The sequence below is a fragment of the Apium graveolens genome, chromosome 1 (genome assembly GCF_009905375.1).
Source record: "Apium graveolens cultivar Ventura chromosome 1, ASM990537v1, whole genome shotgun sequence".
NCBI lineage: Eukaryota > Viridiplantae > Streptophyta > Magnoliopsida > Apiales > Apiaceae > Apium > Apium graveolens.
In genome coordinates, this window is record NC_133647.1 from 107,585,622 (window position 1) to 107,594,047 (window position 8,426).

Consider the following 8,426-nt stretch of genomic DNA (forward strand, 5'->3'; position numbering starts at 1 on the left):
CTCGTTTTTGATTTATCTTTGAACCCTAGTACTCTTTTATTTTTTATTATCATGTTTTCATTGGAACCCATGGTGATGATGAGTTCGGTTATGAACTAATCGTTATCATGGGGTTCTAACGGTTTTACTTATGGATTTCTATAGTTAATTTATTTCAATATCTTGGTGTGTAGTGATTGATTGTTATCCTAGTATTAGTTGTGCTTATTTGTCTTATGTGCGTAGCTAACATATAAGAAAGTGAGTTAATCTCTATTGAAGCGAAAGTGAATATAGAGATTTAGAACTTGCCATGCTAGTACAGGTTCATGTATAATTGTATGCATGATTCGTAGGTAATTTTAACCATCTTACTTGCCCTATGTAATCACGATAGATAACTTTTTCATTAAACCTTTATGTTGTCAAATTCTATAGACATATAGGGTCTCAATATATTTGGTGTCTATTCAGCTTCCATCTCTTTTGTGGATCTCTGGTAGTAGGGCATTCATATAACGAAAGTTGGCATTTACTAGTTTCGTGTTATCTGATTAGTTGTCATCACCATCACATGCTAAGGTTAAGAACAATGACTTTGAATGAAGTAGTAATGAAGTTAGAATCCCATATTTGTCTCATATAAGTAATTCAACCTCAATTCTCTTAGTTAATGTTATTTAGTATAATCTCTTAGTTTAATCAAAACCCAATTTGTTATTTGTCTTAGCATTGAGCCATAACCATACATTATTGCATAGGTGCATAAATTGAACTTAACCTAAACCAGTCTCTATGGGAACGAATCTGATTTATATCTTATACTACTTGCGAACGGGTATACTTGCGTGAATTTCAGCGCGTGTTTTCACCCTAACAAGTTTTTGGCGCCGCTGCCGGGGACTCGGTGTTGTTAATTGTTTAGTTTATGTACTTGTCATCCGTGATCGTTAAAGTTCAGTGACTCAGATAGTTTACTTACACGGGTACTTGTTTTGTTTCAGTTACTCTAGAGAGCGTGTATGCGAACGCGTTCTCAATCTCGTGTCTTTGTTGTGGAAAAAGTTGAAGAAGAAGTTTTTGTTGCAATGGAAGAACCAGCTTCGAATCTGAAGGCTTTAATGGATTATTCTCAACCGAAGATCAATGACATTCAGTCTAGCATTTTCAGACCAACCATCTCGGCTAATTCTTTTGAAATCAAGTCTAGCATGATTTAATGGGTGCAAAATTCAATCCAGTTTGGGGGTTCTCCAACGGAAGATCCCAATATGCACATTAGGAATTTCATTGAGATCAACGACACCTTCAAGTTCAACAGTATTTCTGAAGATGCTGTGAAGCTAAGACTATTCCCATTCTCTCTGAGGGACAAGGCTAAGTGCTGGTTACATTCTCTACCAGCAGGTTCTATCACTACTTTGGAAGATCTTGCTCAAAATTTCTCACTAAATTCTTCCCTATGGCGAAGACAACTGCAATCAGAAATGTTATTACTCAATTTCGCAGCAAACGGGAGAATCTTTGTGTGAAGCTTGGGAGCGCTACAAGAAGATGCTTAAGAAGTATCCTCATCATGGAATTCCTGATTGGATGATCATCAATTGCTTCTATAACGGGTTTGGAGCACAGTCCAGACCAATGCTCGATGCAGCATCAGGTGGAGCATTATGGGAAAAGAGCTATGAGGAAGCTTATGATCTAATTGAACTGATGGCTGCTAATGAATATTAGTATCTACCTCAGAGATTGCCACAAGGCAAGATCGCAGGAGTTCTTGAAGTGGGTACAGCTACGGCTATCACTGCTAAACTAAAGTAGTTGTCTATGAAGATCGATTCTCTGGCTAACTATGGTGTTAATTAGATAACCAGTGTTTGTGAGATGTGTGCAGGTTCGCATGCGACAGAGCATTGTGCTATATCTTGTGAATCAGCTCAGTTTGTGAGCAACTTTTAGAGATCGCAGCAACCAGTTCCAGACACTTATCATCCAGGCAACTGGAATCATCCTAACTTCAGATGGAGCAACAATCAGAATGCGATGCAACAGCCGTTCCAGCAGTTTGGAAACAAGCAATTCAACCCTCCTGGTTTTCAGACACAAATTGCACCAAGAGAAAAACTCTAACTTCAACAACAAACTCATCATACAGGTCAATCTTCAAATGAAAAATCTAAATTGGAGGAGTTGAGGTTTATGTGCAAAAACCAGGCTCTTATATGCCAAAGCCAGGTTGTTTCTATCAAGACTCTGGAGAACCAGATAGGACAAATTGCTAACGCTTTATTGAATCGACTACCAGGACCGCTTTCTAGTGATACAGAAGTTCCTGGAAAGAGGGAAGCAGAAGAGCAGGTTAAGGTAATTACATTGAGGTATGGGAAGGTTGCAAGCCCTGAAAAATCTCAAGTTCTAGAATCTACAGTTTTGGCGGAGATAGATGTGCAGAAGGAAGCAGGAGTGGAATCAAGGAAGAAAACTGTGGAACACACTCCTCCTGAGGGTAATACAAGGGAGAAACAGGTCCATCCTCCACCTCATTTTCCTAAAAGGCTGCAGAAGCAGAAGTTGGATAAGCAATTTACTAAGTTTCTGGAGGTGTTCAAGAAACTTCACATCAACATACCCTTCGTTGAAGCTCTTGAACAGATGCCTAGCTATGCGAAGTTTATGAAGGGTATTCTATCTCGAACAGTGAAGCTCGATGACTTAGACATCGTTGCTCTAACGGAGGAGTACAGTGCTATTCTGCAATAAAAGTTGCCTCTGAAGCTTAAAGATCCTGGAAGTTTTATTAATCCTTGCACCATCGGAAACTTGTCGTTCGACAAGTATTTATGTGATTTGGGAGCTAGCATCAATCTGATGCCCTTTTCTATCTTCAAGAAGCTTGGTCTACCTGATCCGAAACCTGTGAACATGTCTTTGCAGTTGGATGATCGTTCCATCACTTATCCGCGAGGAGTAGTGGAGGATATCTTGGTTAAGGTGGATAAGCTCATCTTTCCTGCTGACTTTGTAATTTTTGACTTTGAGGAGGATAAGAAGATTCCCACTATCTTAGGGAGACCATTCTTGGCTACAGGACGAACTATGATCGATGTGCAAAAAGGGGAGATTACGATGAAGGTTCATGATCAGAAGGTCACTTTTAATGTGTTCAAGGCAATAAAGTTACCCACAGCTAAAGAGGAATGCTTTAAAGTAGAGATGGTCGATTCTGTAGTGAATTCGGAACTTGAGAAATTGCCAAAGTTAGATACCTTAGAGAGATCCTTAATAGGGGAATCAATTATTAAAGATGAAGAAGGAGCATAGAAAATGCAGGTTTTGAATGCACCTACATGGAAGAGGAAGTTTGGATATTCCATTTGATTCTCTTGGGTTAGCAGAGCTGAAAATTTCTCAGGAGCATCGCGAGCCATCTATTGAAGAAGCTCCCACACTTGAGCTCAACCCACTTCCAGATCACTTGAGTTATGCATTCTTAGGTGCACCTCCTGATAAGGTGTTGGACTATATCTATGATAATCTCAAGGGTGAGCGGCCGGTTCCTCCCCTGCCTACAGAGGGTTCTTCTCATGCACTGCAGACAGTTGATAGGTTTGGTCTTGGTGATGCATAGTATAGAAGGTTTATTCGATGTATTGAGACCATGAATGACATCCACCGACATTTTGCGGAAGATTTGACACACGCTCTCGGTAATGTTTTCCGAGACACTGGTGTCGAGGTTGATTCGACACCTAACCCTCCATCTGAGGAGGGTGATCCTCCCAATAACTAGGTATGCCTGAAATCCTTATTATTACCTTCAATGAGGACATTGAATATTTTAAGTTTGGGGGTGATAATGTAAGGATTAGTTTGTTATGTCCATATAGATTCATATAGATTCATATTACATGTTAAGTTGTAGTTCATTCATATTTTTGCATGATTGTTCATTTAGGACATATTTGTTAGCATTTTTGTTTGTGTTATTATGTCAGTCCATGTAGTTGCATTTTCATGCATATAACATGATCCCTTAGGTTGAACTATTTCTGATTGATTGGTTGATGTTGATGTGAGTGTAGTGATGACGAATAGAGGGATGTTTAAGTCTTGATAAATTGATTTGCATGCCAGAAACAAAAAAAATCACAAAGTCTTATAGGATTGCTTTGGAGCTAGATCATGATCATTCTTGTTTATTTATTGAGATTTAATCACTTGGTTATATTTAGAATTTTTGCTATTCTCGTAATGACATAGAAGCACTGATTTTTAAACTGGAGAAAAGCAGGATTTTAATGCTAGTAAGGCTAGGCGTCAAATGGCTAGTAGCCGGCTCATATTTATATGAGTAGTCTATGGTTGAATGAGATGAAGCGAAACGCACTCATTTAGAAATCGTTGAAAAAAAAAGAAAAAAAAAAAGAAAAAAAAGTATGTGTTTATGCATAATTGATCAAGAGTGAGCTCTTTAATACTCGAGTTATTAAGTTCTTAGGGGACTTTGTGCCTAGTGACCTAAGGCTTTTATAGTCTGGGATCCGCTAACCTAACGCTCGTTATATAGGTATTATTATATAAGTCTTTTGGGACCTCATTCATTGCACGATCAAATAAGTATATGTGCTATATGTTCAATAATAGCGTGAATCCTTATATAACTCTAGTAAAATGAAGTTGTTATGAGTCATTATGCGTTTATCGTCTATTCTATTTATAAACTTGTGATTGTTCTGATGAAAGATAAGTTATGATTATTGATCTAGTGTCGAGAGTATATCTGTTAAGCATCCACACACGCACGTTTCTGGTTTGTGAGTTAGTTTGTGGGGTTTATTTGAACTTTGTTTAGAGTTATTGCATTCTTAGAGACATTAATTTATTCATTTGGTTATGGTTATTCTGAGGGGATCGATTGCATTATCATTTAGTTGCATTCACATAGTTGCATTCATGCTTTAGGTTTATTTTATAGTTTTGAGTCTGTTTATGCTTGAGGACAAACATCGATTCAAGTTTGGGGGTGTGATAAGTGGATTTAATATTTACTTGGAATGCTTCATTACAAGCTTAAGTTGGTGTTTTGGACTCAAGTTGTTGGTATTTTTTATGTGTTTTTGTGTTATTATATTTCAGGCATCAGTTAAAGGAAGAAAGAAGCTTTTCAAAGAATTATGCTGAAAAGAGATCATAATTAGAAGCCTAGGCCATTCTCAAGTTGTAGTGAATCTCTTTAGCTTCGTGTGGGCAGTTGAATCGCCTAATTCTGACGAGCAGAACTCAAGATATGGCCAAAAGAAGAAATGTCAGAATTTTCCAGAATGTCAACGCGGCCGCGCCAGAACCAGCGCTCCCGCGCCGCTGAAAACACTATTCCAGTGTGGCCGTGACGCTGAAAATACTATTCCAGCGCGGTCGCGCCCTGTAGCAGCGCGCCCGCGCCCGGTTTCTGCCCCAGAATCCTAATTTTAGTCGAAATTGAAGATTTTGAGAGTCCTGGTCATCCTGGAGCTTATATATACCAATAAAAAGACGTTTTTAACAACTAAGAGGCCTGGGAGAGCAATAAGAAGACTTAGAGAGCACGAGACGACTACGGAGAAGAATACTTTTGTTTTATTTAATATAGTTGATACTTGGATGCTCGTTTTCGATTTGTCTTTGAACCCTAGTACTCTTATATTGTTTATTATCATGTTTTCATTGGAACCCATGGTGACGATGAGTTCGGTTATGAACTAATCATTATCATGGGGTTCTAACTGATTTACTTGTGGATTTCTATAGTTAATTTATTTCAATATCTTGGTGTGTGGTGATTGATTGATATCCTAGTATTGGTTGTGCTTATTTGTCTTATGTGCGTAGCTAACATCTAAGATATCGTGTTAATCTCTATTGAAGCGAAAGTGAATATAGAGATTTAGAACTTGCCATGCTAGTATAGGTTCATGTATAATTGTATACATGATTAGTAGGTAATTTTAACCATCTTACTTGCCCTATGTAATCACGATAAATAATTTGTTCATTAAACCTTTAAGATTGTCAAATTTTATAGATATAGGGTCTCAACATATTTAGAGTCTATTCAGCTTCTATCTCTTTTGTGGATGTCTGGTAGTAGGGTATTCGTACAACGAAAGTTGACGTTTACTAGTTTCGTGTTATCTGATTAGTTGTCATCACCATCACATGCTAAGGTTAAGAACAATGACTTTGAATGAAGTAGTAATGAAGTTAGAATCCCATGTTTGTCTCATATAAGTAATTCAACCTCAATTCTCTTAGTTAATGCAATTTAGTATAATCTTTTAGTTTAATCAAAACCCAATTTTTTATTTATCTTAGCATTGAGCGATAACCATACATTGTTGCATAGGTGCATAAATTAAACTTAACCTAAACCAGTCTATGTGGGAATGAATCTGATTTATATCTTATACTGCTTGCGAACGCGTATACTTACGTGAATTTTAGCGCGTGTTTTCACCCTAACAGTTCTCAAAGAAAAGAGAACAAAGATTCGAACTCGGAATTCAAATAAAGTACTTGATCTTCAAAAAGAAGCTTTAAAAGAAGAAATTCTATGAAATACAAGTACTTAAATCTCTTTAACTCCTCACGAGTGAGATTTCATAATTCTTTATAACTCCTCATGAGTGAGATATCATATTTGACAAACCTCGCGAGTTGGCCAATTACTTGCACTTTATATATCTCGATCTTGGCCAACATATTTCGTGAATATAAAAATAATTACGAAAGGTATCGTATAATCCTCACTAACATCTTTAGTATTCCGTGGGATTATAATTCGATCAATAGTAAGCTTCGTAATTTTGTCAAATATCAAAGACGGATTTAATCACACGAGTTGTCCAATTACTTGCACTTCATTTATTTGGATCTTGGCCAATGCATAGTTTGTTTATATAGTATCATTACGAAAAGTATCGTATAATCCCCACTAACATCTTTAGTGTTCCGTGGGATTATAAATTGATAAATAGTAAACTTCGTAATCATCCGTCTAAGCTTCAAAGGTGGATTTAATCACACGAGTTGGCCAATTACTTGCACTTCATTTATTTGGATCTTTGCCAACGCATAGTTTGTGTATATAGTATCATTACGAAAGGTATCATATAATCCCCACTAACCTCTTTAGTGTTTCGTGAGATTATAAATCGATAATATTAAACTTCGTAACTATCCACCTAAACTTCAAAAGCACAAATCCAAAGCCAATTACTTGCACTTCTTTTATATCGATCTTGGCTTATATAGAACCTATAAATTGTGCACGAAGTTAAAAGTATACTTTGGATCTATAATTGTCAAAATATAAGTATACTAAAATCCTTAAGCCTACGAGCTTAAAAAGGATAAGTTACAATTCCGAGATTGTAACTAAAGTATTCTTCGATTTATAAATACTTAATTGAAAGAAGAAGAATACTAAAGAAGTCATAAGTTATATTGCTTATATATATAAAAGACTTCTTATATTACTCCGATAAACATATATTCTATAAAGATAGAGTAATCGAAAGTATACTGGACAAATTATTCTATATCTCAAGTCAAGTATACATAGTTGATATTTAATATTCTTATTTGAATATTATATTATATTTTGAACTAGTACCGTAACATACTAGTTCAACCCATCTTTTCTCTACACGTTTTGTTTTGTGGATTATCTTATTAGTTTTGTAGTGAGGTGAAGTGACGTTAGGTGATTCTCGTTCTAAGACCCAAGTCCTATATGTACTAACGGAAAGTTAGTAGTATTTGCACCGTGAAAAAGAGAAAAGACCCAAGACCGGATTACTAAGATCCAAGACCGAAAAAAGCTAAGGAAGCCAAGTCAACATAAGGGTTCTACATCAACTTTGAAGAGATAGCAGGGAGTTATTGTCTAAGATAAGTTGTGTATGTATTACATTTATTTTGAGGTGGTAACCCTTGTGTTATGCACCAAGACAAATATTTGTAAGGGTGTAAAGGCTTCTCCGCCTACTAAAGGAGCGAGTTTATTATAAGGGAAAATCCCGAGTCCGGGAGAGAAGTTCGGGGACTGGACGTAGGGGTAAGCGAATCTATTAAAAGTTGCGCCATCGCGAACCAAGATAAAATCGCCGTGTGGTATTTTCTTTCCTTGCACTTTATTTTCCGCACACATAGATTATATAACTACTTAGTAAAGTTTTAAAAAGGGATAAATAGTTTTAAAGCGCCATAGTAATTTTTAAATTGGTAATCAAGCTATTCAACCCCCCTTCTAGCTTAACATAGCCCTTTTACGAGACCTATCAAATGTTCTTAATTGAAATTTGGGTATTTCCTTGTTAGGGGTTATTAGATGAAATTAATTACATGGTTGTGTAGATCGTAGAACAAGGAATCAGTTGGTATAAACAAATTAAACGAATGATTATGGG

The 8,426-nt window shown here is 36.6% G+C and overlaps 1 non-coding gene across 1 annotated transcript; it reads right to left on the minus strand.

Moving 5' to 3' along the window:
- Positions 1-1,456: 1,456 nt before the first annotated feature.
- On the minus strand, positions 1,457-1,562 carry LOC141683971 (small nucleolar RNA R71). The gene has a single exon (XR_012560513.1). It is a non-coding gene; the product is annotated as a small nucleolar RNA R71 (small nucleolar RNA).
- Positions 1,563-8,426: the final 6,864 nt, after the last annotated feature.